The sequence below is a fragment of the Octopus bimaculoides genome, chromosome 19 (genome assembly GCF_046866305.1).
Source record: "Octopus bimaculoides isolate indiv1 chromosome 19, ASM4686630v1, whole genome shotgun sequence".
Taxonomy (NCBI): domain Eukaryota; kingdom Metazoa; phylum Mollusca; class Cephalopoda; order Octopoda; family Octopodidae; genus Octopus; species Octopus bimaculoides.
In genome coordinates, this window is record NC_142946.1 from 30,063,407 (window position 1) to 30,077,695 (window position 14,289).

At 42.8% G+C, this 14,289-nt stretch overlaps 1 long non-coding RNA gene across 1 annotated transcript in view; it reads right to left on the reverse strand.

Annotated features, from left to right (window-relative positions):
* The window catches only part of LOC149131822 (uncharacterized), a 44,813-nt gene that overhangs the window by 29,369 nt on the left and 1,155 nt on the right, over positions 1–14,289 (reverse strand). The window lies entirely within an intron of this gene.

Genomic DNA, 14,289 nt, shown 5'->3' on the forward strand with positions numbered 1-14,289 from the left:
TAGATGGAGGAGGTGCGAGGTGTGCGGACGATGAGGTTGGTGGCGGTAGCGGGGAGAGCAGAGGAGGAGATGAGGTCATGGATTGTGGAGGACACAAGCCGTTGGTAGGAGAGGGTGGGGTCGGAGGGGAGGAGGCGGTAGAAGAGGGGATTGTGAAGCTGGCTGAGCGCTTCCCTCCTGTAAAGGTCCGTGCGCCACACCACCACTGCTCCACCTTTGTCCGCCGGCTTGATGACGATGTCGTCACGGCGGCGGAGATTGCGGAGGGCGACCGATTCGGCCCGGGTGAGATTGGCCCGGAGGGGTCTTTTTTTAAAGTCGAAACGCTCGACCAACGCCTTACAGTCATCCACGAACAAGTCTAGGCTACTGAATTGGCCTGGAGGCGGCGTCCAGTTGGATGGGCGGCGTCCCAGGTCCGAGAAGTAGTCCCGATTGTCGGGACGCTGTGTTGACGTATGGAAGAACGCGCACAGTTTGATGCGGCGCAGGAACTGGCTGACATCAGTGCGAGTCCCGAATTCGTCACAATGGGGCGTGAGAGGCGTGAAGCGGAGGCCCCTACCAAGGAGCGAGCGCTCAGCGGCGGACAGGGGGAGATTGGGTGGTATAGTCACAACCGTGTGAGGAAGCGGGGTGGTAGGGTGAGTAGGGTCGGGAGGAGGAGGTGTAGAAGCGGGGGGCGGAGGAGGAGGGGGAGAAGAGGTGGGATGGGGTTGGGTGGGGTTGGGGTTGTGGGAGGTGTGGGGAGGTGATGGCGTGGGGGTTAGGATGTCCGGGTGGGAGGAGTAGGAGTGTGTGGAATGGGCGGTGGAGGGGGGCATGGAATCGGGAGGGGGAGCTGAAGGGGAGGGTGTCAGGGGTGCGGAAGGGTGGGGGTTGAGGAGGTTGTGGAGTTTTTTATTTTTTGTGTGTGTGAGGAAATTGTGGAGTTGGTGATTGAGATTGAGGAGGAAGCGGAGGATAGGTTGGGTGAAGGGTTGAGGGCAGAGGGAGGAGAGGAGGAGGTAAGCTTGGGAGAGTTGGTGGTCAATGGAGTGGAGGAGGGAACGGGTGGAACGGATGGTGGCACGGATGATGAGGCGGGAGGTGCGGGCAAGGGTGGGTTCGATGAAGGGGGAGGAATAGGGGGGAGCGTGGAATTTCAAGAGGAAGCCACGGGGTATGACGTGATGGCGGAGACAGCGGCTGAGAAAGTTGAGATGACTAGTGTGGCGGGTCTTTTTGAAGAGCAAGTAAGAGAGGTTTTTTGTGGGTTGCAAGCATTGTGGGGGGAAAAAAGAAAGAAAACGGCGAAGAAGGGACTGAAGATGTTGGGTGAAGGAGTGAAGGTCAGGCATGGTGAGAGGATGTGAATGTCGGTGTGTGTGTTATTAGTGGTGAGACAAGGGAAGGACGAGAAAGGTAGAAGGAGAACAGATAAAGGTGAAACAAGTGGAAAAAAGTGGAAAAAAGTGTAAGAGTCACGGACAAATTTTGCTGATGTTCAATCAAGGTTCAGGAAAGGCAGATCCAACGGGAACAGTAATCCAAGGTAATCCGGCGGTTGGGTACATAAAATCCAGTTGAAAGGCCAGGGTCCGTGTGAGCGTACGTCATATAGTTCAAAAACACAATAACAAAAAAACAAAAAAACAACAAGGTGAGGACGTGATATGGATAGTATTATTGGACGCTCAGGAAAGGAAAGAGAGAGTGTATGACGTTTCGGGCGTAGCCCTTCGTCGGAAAGATGGAAAGTTCGGAGAATGGAAGAACGGAGAAAGAGGAAAATGGTACCGATGCCCACGAGGTTACATGATGAAAAGACCGGAAGAGGAGGTGGTGGGGGAAAAGTTCTTTCTAAGATGGGAGAGTGAAAAAGGGAGATGAATATCGGTGCGCGTGCGTAAGTCTGCGAGTGTGTGTGTGATAACAGAACGTGTGTGTGCGTATGTAGGTGTGTGTGTGTGTGTGTGTGTGCATGGTTTGGTGGTTTATCTGTAGTGTGTTTGTGTGTGTGTGTGTGTGTGTATGACGTAGTGGAAGAAATTAGTAGCAGGACTGGTTAGTGGACGCTGTAGACAGTGTAGGTAGAAGGTCAACAGGTGGTTGTTTGGGTGTGTGTGTGTTCGTGTTTGTGTGGGGTTGTCGGTGTTAGGTACGTGTACGTGTGTGTGTGTATTTTGTATGTGCGTGTGTGTGTATGTGTATGTTTTCTGTGCGTGCGTGTGTGTTTGTGTGTATGTGTATGTTGTGTGTATGTGCGTTGCTGTGTACGTGTGTGTGCGTGCGTTTGCTATTGTATATGCGTGTGTTGTTTATGCCCATGTGTGTATGATTGTATGCGTGTCTGTGTGAGTGTGTAGTGTTGGTGAGAAGTGTGTGTGTATGTGGGTGTGTGCGTGTGTGTGTATATGTGTGGATGTGCGTGTGTGTGTGGGATTGTGAGTGTTAGGTACGGGTGTGTGTGTGTGTGTATGTATGTCTGTATGTGTTTCCGTGTGCGCGTGTGTGTATATTTTTTGTGCGTGCGTGTATGTGTATATTGTGTATGTTTTCGTGCGTGCGTATGTGTTATGTATATGAGTGAGTATTGTGTATATATATATATATATATATATATATACACGTATACAATGGTGGACACAGCTAATCAAAGAGTAGTTTCGCTAACCGCTAACTCGCTAACTGAAAAAGCTAGCTTCGCAAATGCTAAAGTACTAAACAAGGTAAATTAATTAGCGGAAGCTAACGCTAACTGATAACTGCTGAGTTTTATCATATGAATTAAGTTTCGGTTTGGTTTTTGGCTCTAAAACACTTAAAAACAGACTTAGACATGGAGCTTTCCAAAAAGGTATAGCATGCCAAGATCAAAGTGTACGCAAATAATTAAATGAACAAATGAAATTAAACATCAGTTTTTCAGTTAATACACACTTTATTTACTGTACAAAAAGTATTAGACGAATCAAAAAGGTGTAATATAGCATAAATATGGTATCATGCCAAGATCAGATTATCAAGGTGTACTACTCTGGCTGGGCCTTCTCCATCGCCTCGACGTGATGCTGGTTACCTTTCATAAACATCAGCCTCTCAAAGTTACCATCTGACAGCAGCACTGGATGCAAAGGCGGTGTTATAATTGGTGAACAGGTCAATCAAGACCTGCTCACCCAAAAATGCCACTTCAGTCAGGACTTCCTTCGAGTCGGGCTCCAGCCAGGTCTTCACCAAGTTCCGCGCTTTGGATTTCAATGACCTGTGGTTCCTGCTCTCCCAGAACCGAGTGATGTTGCTGAAGAAATCATCTTTCTCATCCTCAATGCTGGTGGTGGTGCTGCTGCTGCTCTCGTCATTGGTCTCCATTAGGGCCGTCTCTACGATGGTTTCCATGGCGTTCGTTACTAACCTGGCTATTATATTGCTGCTCCAGCCAGAACAGAAGAAACTTGGCGTGGAAGGCAGCTGGCACCCCAGGTCTTCTAGGAGGAACCCAAACCTTTACCAGTATCGCATCTACCAGAAGACTGTAGTACAGGATATGTTTGAGGTGTTTCAACTTCATGACAGTAGCCGCTACAGTTGGTAGAAGGTTCCTGAGATAGGACTTGTCCTCCCCCTGGATTTTATCCAAGGCATTGGCAACATTAGACATCATCTGGGCGTACTCTATCCGGAAGCCGACATCAGAAGCAGTGAAGGCGTGCAGCTCCAGCTGTGTCATCAACCTGCGGACAGCCCCCCCTATTACTCTCCAGAAAGTTGTTGAGGTCAACAACAAAGCTATAGGTAGAGTTCCATCTGGTACTACTAGGGATCACCAGCCTCCTCTTCAATGCGTCCAGAGTGCTGTCTGCCGCTACCGTGCTTCGGTTTTACAGATTCCACAGCCGCTGTGCCTTGGACATGGCCTTCTCGCAGGGTGATTTGGGCTGCATCACTTTTGTGAAGTTTTGTCAGTGAACAGGTCGCGGTTTCAAAGCGAGGAAAATATTTTGACACAAATGAAATTTTAATGTTGAAGGAAATACTTAAATACAAAGCTCCCTTAACGGCACTACTTAAATATAGGTGTTACGTACAGAACTTTTTAAACGTACGCTTTGTGGACGCGCAAGGACACCCTAACCCTAACCCTAAAAATTAACCCTCCCCTTCATGTCGTTACGTAGATGCATTGGGACCTCTGTATTTAAGTAGTGCCGTGAAACTAACGGTTTTTGTGTGTTCTTGAATGGCTTACAAACATGTACGCTGCAATTGCTTTTGTTTCAGCACTCAATCTCAAATCAAGTCACTTGCTATGCAAGTACATCTCCGTAATTTTTAAAATCACTGTGGATAAATTCCAGTAATGACCTTCTCGGGCTCTCCAATATTTTAATTTCTTAACAGAAACAATCGGGGGCAGGTAGTGGGGTTGCAAAAAAAAAACAAAAAAACTCATAAATGTATTTATGGGAAAAAATATTGAAAACATCAATACATGCGAGAGTGATAAAGAAACGAAGAGGGTTGTCTTTGGATGTGTTTAAAACATCCAAATCACCCTTAAATCACTCACTTTCCCTCTGAAAATATTAACAATTCTTTTTCATTTTTTTTTTTTTTACCAAAAATGCTCTTCCCATGGTTTTGAAGTGCAAAAAAAAAAAAAATTGGCCAAACCAGGTCTGGAGTGGGATGATGAGGGAGCAGGGTGTAAAAAAAAAAGGGTTTTCAAAACTTTTTCATACAAAGATGCCTCCCCACAACCCCATCATTCCGAAACTGTGGGTCAAAAAAATGGGGAAAAACCCCGAAAAAATTTTCCCCACAAATTTCTTTATAATTGTAATCTATGCCGTTTGAAAGGGATTTGTATAAATTTTCATTAAAAGCTATCCATCTTCCTGAAAGTTATGAGGGAAAAAAGTCAGATCATGTGAATTTTCCGAAACTCCTCTCTCCACTCCTTCAGAAAAATTCTTTCCCATAAATCCCTGTATACTCTGAAGCTACAACATCTAAGCGGTATTTGAAGAAAATTTTGTTAAAAAGTATTCATTTTTCTGGATGTTATGAGGCAACAAAGTCGGGGGCATATCCATCTGTAGTAATGCCCTTTTATTTATACGAATTTTTCATTTCATGTTTATTTCATTCATTGTTGGCAATGTTCTCGCTCTCTCACGCAACACACCGCAAAGCTTACAGATGGGCTACTGAATTGAAATCTCTATGCTGCTTTGAGGGGAAGGTAAAACTTAACAGACTGCTTCTCCCTGTGTTGTTGGACTACAGCCCGAGAGGCATTCTTTCTGTTAGTATATATAATTGAAAAAAATCGGAGTCAACAAGGAGTACGCTTGGACATTTGTATTTTAATCACTACAATTTTTTCCACGCAACGTAGTTCTCCAGGCGTGCAGATACTTCATTATGCAACCGCTTCCCTGCATTCTGAAATCTAGTTGAGTTTCCTCAGGCGATATATAAATTTTGACTCCGTAAGTTCAAATTCTTGGCTTCAAGAACATCCACTCTGTCTGTCGTGGCCTGAATTTAGTAGAAGTAGTCACTGGGCTTATCAGGGTGTATTGTTGGCAAACTGCTTTGAATGTGTAGATGAAGCGGGATGGAGATTCTGCTTCTGTTAAAGTGGTTGCCATTTTAAAGGGATTGGCATTTGAATTCTTTGTATTGTTGATTTGTTCTTCGTGGTTGGTTACACATGCGATTGTCCTTAGCTGACTTTTAAGATTCGGCCTGTACGTACACATACATGTTGGCTCATATATATACATATACACATACATACATACATACATATATATATATATATATATATATATATATATATATATATATATATATATATATATATATATATATATATATATATGTATATATATATATATATATATATATATATATATGCATGTCTGTGTTTCTTTTGTATGTGTACAAGTACACACATATGTATGTGCGTATGTATACATACATATATATATATATATATATATATATATATATATATATATGTATACATACATATGTATATATGCATGTCTAACCCACACTCCACCCATGCCTTCCCCACCTTCCAACACCCTCACATCACACCACACCAATACCCTCGCATCACACCACGCACACACCACAACTGACCAACCGCTTTCTCCCTTCCCCATTTTCACACTACATACGTCAAGATCACCAGCATTCTATCTCCCACACACAGCCCCTCGTTCTTCGATCACCGTTTGTTATCGCCCCCTTTTCTTAGCTCTCCTGAAAAAAGAATTTCTAACTTCCGGTCAGTCATTGTTATGATCAGCCATTATTATGATTGACCGTTGACTGGACACTATTCAATTTTTTTCTCTCCGTGTTTTTCTCCTTGTCTCCGTATTCTTTCTGTTGAAGAGCGTAGCTCGAAACGTCAAAGACTTTCCGTATTCCCGAGCGTCATACTAATACATCCTTTTGTTATTTACACCACCTGTCCTCGTCTGTTGTTGTTTTTTCGTATATTCTCCTATATATATATATATATATATATATATATATATATATATATATATATATATATATATATATATATATATGTATACATACACACATACACATGTGTTTACTTGTACACATACAAAACAAACATACACATGACCGCAGCCACTTGGCTAAAACACATAAATAAATAAAAATATATATATATATATATATATGTATACATACACATGTATATAACCATGAACACAAGTGCATAGACATTGGCACGCATACATGCATGTACACACCGAGAAGATAAACATACATTAAATACCTGAGAAAAAAGGGGAGGAGGTAATTAATAAGATTATTTAAGGTTAATGAAGAGGAATTTGGACATATGCTTACAAGAAAATACTCTTTCATCTCTCGAATTTAAGATAGAACCGTTCAATTTCATAATTATATAAGACTCCTCTAGGCAGAGCGGACAAGTTCTATTTCTAATCCTATAAGAAGGAGCAGAGGAAACAATATTCCAAGAAATTGAGAAATTTATGTTATCTCTTTTAAGTTGCCATACCTTTTTGGATAAACTAGTACTATTTTCTTTCCGAGGATCATTAAAAGATGATTTATGATTATTCAAACGTAATTTTAAAGGGGTCTTTGTGCAACCTATATAATGGAAACTAGAGAGAGCATGTGTAGTAATAGTGGCTTTATATACAACATTTTTCATTTTACAATTACCTTTAACCTCACTGGTGTTAGGGTTTCTACAGCTACAATTGCTACTAATATTAGACACACTGTTGCTATGTGTATATGTATTGGTAGAAATAGAGTTTGCGTGGGTGTGGGGATCGTTGGTAGAGGGTATAGGGCTATTTGAGTAAATGGAGTTAGTATCAGTAGTAGGGGAGGTTAAATTCTTGTAGTAAAGATTTAGTTTTCTATTGTTAAAGGAAGAAATAATCCTAAATAAGTTCGGAGAAACAGAAAAGCAAAATCTAGTCATTCTGTTATTGAATGTCCCAGCATACCTGGATTTACTAAAATTAGATTTTATAATAGAACGAATAGAGTTTATAAAGTTAGACTTCAAATGTTTAGCAAAAGGGAATATAATCCAAATTATGCTATTATTGTGTTTCTTGTTGGTATGGTAGTTTTATATATACAATCACTACCATTACTAATATTCTTCTTCTTCTTCTTCTTCTTCTTCTTCTTCTTCTTCTTCTTCTTCTTCTTCTTCTTCTTCTTCTTCTTCTTCTTCTTCTTCTTCTTCTTCTTCTTCCTCTTGTTGTTGTTGTTGTTGTTGTTGTTGTTGTTGTTGTTGTTGTTGTTGTTGTTGTTGTTGTTGTTGTTGTTATTGTTAGATATAGAGGTGAGTTCTTAACTTTTGTATACGATTGCCTGGATTGTGGCAATCGTATACAAAAGTTAAGAACTCACCTCTCTATCTATTACATTTCTGCTGAGTTACCAGTCCTTTATATTATTATTATTATTATTATTATTATTATTATTATTATTATTATTATTATTATTAATATTATTGTTATTAAAGTTATAGGCGCAAGAGTGGCTGTGTGGTAAGTAGCTTGCTTACCAACCACATGGTTCCGGGTTCAGTCCCACTGCATCGCACCTTGGGCAAGTGTCTTCTACTAAAGCCTCGGGCCGACCAAAGCCTTGTGAGTGGATTTGGTAGACGGAAACTGAAAGAAGCCCGTCGAATATATATATATGTATATGTATATATATGTGTGTGTGTGTGTTTGTGTGTCTGTGTTTGTCCTCCCCAACATCGCTTGACAACCGATGCTGGTGTGTTTACGTCCCCGTAACTTAGCGGTTCGGCAAAAGAACCCGATAGAATAAGTACTAGGATTACAAAGAATAAGTCCTGGGGTCGATTTGCTCGACTAAAAGGCGGTACTCTAGCATGGCCACAGTCAAATGACTGAAACAAGTAAAAGAGTAAAAGAGTACTGAACATCATTTCCTCGCATAACCTTAATTTCCCACACAACTGCATAACCCATTTTAATGATGTGTAGGAAATTAAGATTATGCAAGGAAATGATGTTCAATACTCCAATAACAATAATATTAATAATAGTGGTAATTATAATAATAATTTTTTTTCTCAGGTGTATGTTTATCTTCTCGGTGTGTGCATGCATGTATGTGTACCGGTGTGACTTTGTCTATGCACTTGTGTTCTTGGTTATATGCATGCGTATATATATTTGCATGTATGTGTGTCTGTAGATGTATACATATCGGTATGTGTATGTGTATGTATATATACATACATACATATATATATATATATATATATATATATATATATATATATATATATATATATATATACATATATATATGTAGTGAAACTACCTATCGTCACTAGATACAAAACTACTATCGCCATTACATACAATCTTCTCATTTAAATATAAATAAATGCGAGCGTAGTAGAGAACCCATTCCTTGTCATCACGTGACTGATTATTATTCGAATCGGCAACTTCTTCGAACCTTTCCCGCCAGAACGCAAACTGACCAATCACGGCCCCTAATAAGATCACGTGATAGAGTAAAATTCTGAAGCCATCGGGAGTCCATAGTTTGTTATAAATAGCTTTAACTCATACCCAATAATTGGTCTCGGTCCATTTTCTCTTTGAGAACTGTTCCGTGTACCACACGACAGCAGCAGCAGTTTCAGCGACCACTTCAACAGCTTCGTCCAGCCAACGATGACCACCGCCGTCGCCACATCAGTAATACGAGTCTACGACTACTAACCAGCACCTACCAAGCAGCCTCTACACCACCAGCGTCAACACGACTTACTATGTACACCACACCAAACTACCGCGGCACATCTCTCTCTTCGATTCTGTTAGGTGACTCAGCTTCACCACGATAAATAAAGAGACAAGAGTTCTTAAACAGGCAAGAAATTCTCAGCCAGCGACGAACATCTGTATAACAAGAATCACGGCCCGGCATCGATGGCACGACATCACAACTAGTGATCAGCTCTGCCACACTCAGCCAACTCACTTTAACATACAGTACTTTTCCTATAGTGTACTAAAGATCTGGTATAATTGCTCACGTGTTATTGACTCTCTTTCTCTCTGCTGTAATAACATACACACACATGTATCACTCACATACACACTTTTCTTTGTATGACGGCCTGTCTTTGATTATGTTCTTATATGTCGCATTCACACTCTCACAGACATACATCTTTAACGCTACAATAAATATCTCTGTTATTCATCTTATACGGTTGTGGTCTTTCATTACTGGTCATCTATGTTATCGTCGCATAACATATTAGTATATCATCTCTGATATATATAATATTGTGTGTACGACCGTGTGACACGATTAAATAAAAGGAGTCCTCTGTTTGTCCATTCGTCACCATTTCTCCTTTTATGAGTTCGCACGGTCGTCCCTTACATATATATATATATATATATATATATATATATATATATATATATATATATGTGTGTGTGTGTGTGTGTGTGTGTATACATTTCCATGCAGGTTTGTATGTTCTTGTGCACGGTTTCATTTTTCTTTCTCTTCCTTCTCGTATGGGTGTGTGTCCAATGTATGTATATGTTTATGTATGTGAGTGTATTTGTACATGTGTGTATATATATGTGTATAAGTGTGCATGTGTGTGTGTATATATATTCACCAATGTCCAAGAAAATCTATGCGGCAAGCGAGTCGTGAGGTAGGTATGTCAAAATCGTCTGTCGAACGCATTTTGAAGCGTTGTCCATGAAAAAGTTACGTTTCAAGATTAGTCCATGCTACTAATAATGATGATCCAGACCAAAGAGTGTGATATTGTGAGTGACACTTGGTACGATGTGTAGAAGATGCACACCTTTCAACAAAAATTGTGTGGAGTGATGAGGCCACATTCAAATTAAATGGTTCAATTAATCACCAAAATTGTACTGGGGACCTGAGAATCCGCATGTTATGGTGGAACACCATGTTAATTTACTATTTATCCGATTTGGGCACATTCCAGTTCCTTCTGACTGGATTTTCCACTCTCGTCCTCTCTAGTATTTCCCACATCATCGCCACGTCCCCTCTTTCACCTTGTCACCCCCACTTCTGCTCGTCTCTTGGTGTAACTGCATGCCGTACGCAGCCACCCCGTGATCGGGTAGCGACCTGCTAATTTCCCGCATATCGAGAACAGTTCTCTCATGCTGACGTTGGTACCCAGCTCCGGGATCTCATCCCACTCCTAAACACCAACACACCTGTCCCGTCTCTTTGAAGCTTATGCCCCAGTGCAACTCCTCCAGCCATTGGCTCCGGTGGCTTCACAATCAGCCTGAATTTCTTCAGATGTCTTACAACTCCTGTGGCAGGCACTACGGTCTCATCCACTAAAATGTCATCTATATAGGAATCGATAGCCCTTCTTATCCTATCCACCTTTCCCAGGATGGATTTGAACACTGTCGCCACGATCTTCGGCGCAGAATTCAGCCTTGTCAGACAATATATCCGGCCCTTGTAACACACCCGCTGGTATTTCCTTAGTTTGTCGCTCACGTGGAGCTGCAAATATGCCGACTTCAAGTCGACGATCGTCGCTGCCTTAGTTGACTCTCTCCATACGCGCAGCGTCTCACCGCAGACGTCGGTCGCCTCGCCACCTGTGTGGCACGATATATGGCCATTTATCTCCCGAAAGTCCAGAACCGGTCTGACTTTGCCCTTTGTTGGCTTGCACCACTGCTATTAGAGGTAGTACTCCGCTCACCACCAACTTCTTCCACGGGATAAGGACACCTTCCTTAATCCACCTCTCTACCTCTTCTTCAAACTCGCTCCAGGCATGTCCTTTCAGGGTATGCTGGTAGCAGATCACCCTATTCTTCAGCGTCGGGGGCTCCTCTTTCCAGCGCCACTCTATCGTCCACCACTGATCATCGAACGCCACCAGAAATTTCTTGTCTTCAATGGTGTAGGCAGTGTAGCCCTTCGCGGAGCTCTGCTCTCGCTCACATTCTTGACTCACGCCGCACGACGCCCCCCCCCCATGGCACCAAACGAAACCACGTCTCCTCTAACACTGACACCTGCAAGGCGGTCGATCACCTCCATCCCCATTACCACATCAATCCCGTCTACCACGTAGTCGATCACGATCACCCGCAGCCTTAGCGTTGTGCCTCGCACCGCTATCTCCATGTCACTGTTACCCTTGCATTCGATTTCGCTGCCGTCGACCGCCCGAACACTACTTGTCCCGTTCCATTTCTTTGTCACTCTCGGGTTCACGAGAGTCGTCGTGCAGCCCGTGTACACGAGGGCCTTTAACGTGTTTCCTCCGACCACGACCTCAACTACGGGCAGCGACTACACCAGCGCTTCTACTCGTTCGCGGGGGAAGTTTGAGAGGTAGCGGCTACCTCGTGGCCTTTTCCCTGGCCGCAATTTTGGGTGATATGCTCAGTCAGTTTGCACCGGTAGCAAACTCGTCCGGGCTCTGCGCAGTCCCGCGCCATATTCAGTCCCTGGTACTTAAACACCGGCTTATGAACGGCCGCTGTCGTTCCACAGTAGGTCTCTTTTCGTCTTTCACCAGCCGTCGCGCAGTGTCACGAGCTTCTGCAACCGTTATCACCACTGCCTTCCGCCCGGTGTTTTGTATCAGCACGCGGGCTTGAACGATGACCTCGCTCATCGCCATTTTGCTGCCGCCTGGCAATTGTTGTAGCCGCACCGACACGTCGTCGGGAAAACCATTCACAAAGGCCAGTGGCGCTACCTTCTCCAGTCCCTCTCTCGGTAAGACCAGACAGCACAGCCAGCCTCCGTATCTCCGCAGCATATTCGTTAATCTGTTCCCCTGTTCATCTGACCGTTCCCAGCTTAGTAAAAGCGGTGTACTCTCCCTCTGTGTAAGAATCTCTCAAGCGTTGCGCGATCTTTGTCGCGCTCAATTGCTCTTTTTCATTCATTTTGAGGTACAATGCCAGGGCCTGCTACATCTTCGATGCCTTGTAGCCTGGCCAGAACTTTGACCTTTCGAATCCAGCTACTACGTCTCCTTCGTCATAGAAAGGTCCAATGACATCATTGTCAATCCTTATCTTCGCTGCCATCAAAGACATCTGTCTACGATTGCTGAAATAGCTTGTCGTGCGTAGGAAATGAAAAGAGGTTCACCAACCTTCTCTCGTCGACAACTGTCTAGTAGTAATCTCTCCGGCGATCCTGCCCTACCCTGTCACCCACTATAAGCAGCTGCTATCTGACCAACGCCGGGAGCGAATACCTTGACGTCCGTTCACGATGCTTCCGGCGGCCAAAAGGAGCCCGACACTCGTCTCTCTCCCTCACTTCTCCTCCCAAACTTCCTCTTCCGGTCTCCCTTGACCATTGACGTCATGACCATCTTCCCACATCTTTTAAAAAACAAATTGGTTAATCTAACACCTGTGGGGTATGAACCTATACGGGAATTCACTTCTTATAAATTAAATCTCACGCCTTAACCACTTGACCACTGGGTAAATTTTCAGATTTACTCTCGCACGATTTTCACTAGGGTGTTAGGGTTAAGGTTTTAGGGTGTTAGGGTTAGGGTTTTAGGGTTAGGGTTAGGGTTAGGGTTTTAGGGTTAGGGTTAGGGTTAGGGTTTTAGGGTTAGGGTTTTAGGGTTAGGGTTTTAGGGTTAGGGTTTTAGGGTTAGGGTTAGGGAATTCCGTCCCTAACCCTAACCGTAACCCTAACCGTAACCGTAACCGTAACCCTAAACCCCAACCCTAACCCCAACCCTAACCCTAACCCTAAAACCCAAATCCTAATCCTAACACCCTAGTGAAAATCGTGCGGGTGTTAATCTGAAAGTTTACCGACCATTGTCCTTAAGTATTAAATTGATTTCAAATTTTGGCACAGGGTCAGCAATTTTGGGGTTGGGGTAAACCGATTACATCGACTCCAGTATTCAACTGGTACTTATTTTATCGACGTCGAAAGGATAAAAGGTTAAGTCGACCTCGGCGGAATTTGAACTCAGGACATGAAGACGGACGAAATACTGCAAAACATTTTGCCCGGCGTGCTAACAAATCTGTCAGCTCGCCGTCTTAAGTATTAAATTGAGTGGTAAAAGTTGATGGTGGAGCTGAAAATGGTTATTTCTTTCGACTGGATGTAAGATAATCTGAAATTCATAGTGGCGTAAATCGACTCCATGATAAACCATAGCACCCAAACTATGGAATACAGTACATAATTCTTTTTCAGTGTACTTTACTCAGCTCTACGAAGCAACATTTACTTTTGGCCATTAGCAAAGGCCCAAAACTTCGAAGTGGACTGCATAGCGGATTGATTTATTCTGAATATTTGATTGATAATTATTAATCGCCCCTCCACTACGATCTCCGCAGAGCTGCAAAAGCAAGCTCAGCAGAATTTGAAACTCGAAGTCTTCAATTTGTCTACCATAAATGTGTAACAGGCAGAGATATATTTTATTTGGTTAAACCGACTAATAAACATTGCTTGTGTTTACTCTATCAACTCCGAAAGGATAAAAGGCGAGGAAAAAACAAGGTTGGATTTTAACAGGCTGTACTGTAATAAAATACTCTAAGGTACATGTTAACATTTTCACTACATTCAATAGAACATATATAGACTGATTGACAATTAACTATACCAATATCACCTCCCTTTCATTCGAGAATTTGGAACAGAGATATATAGGGAGACATTATGTAACATTATTGGTGT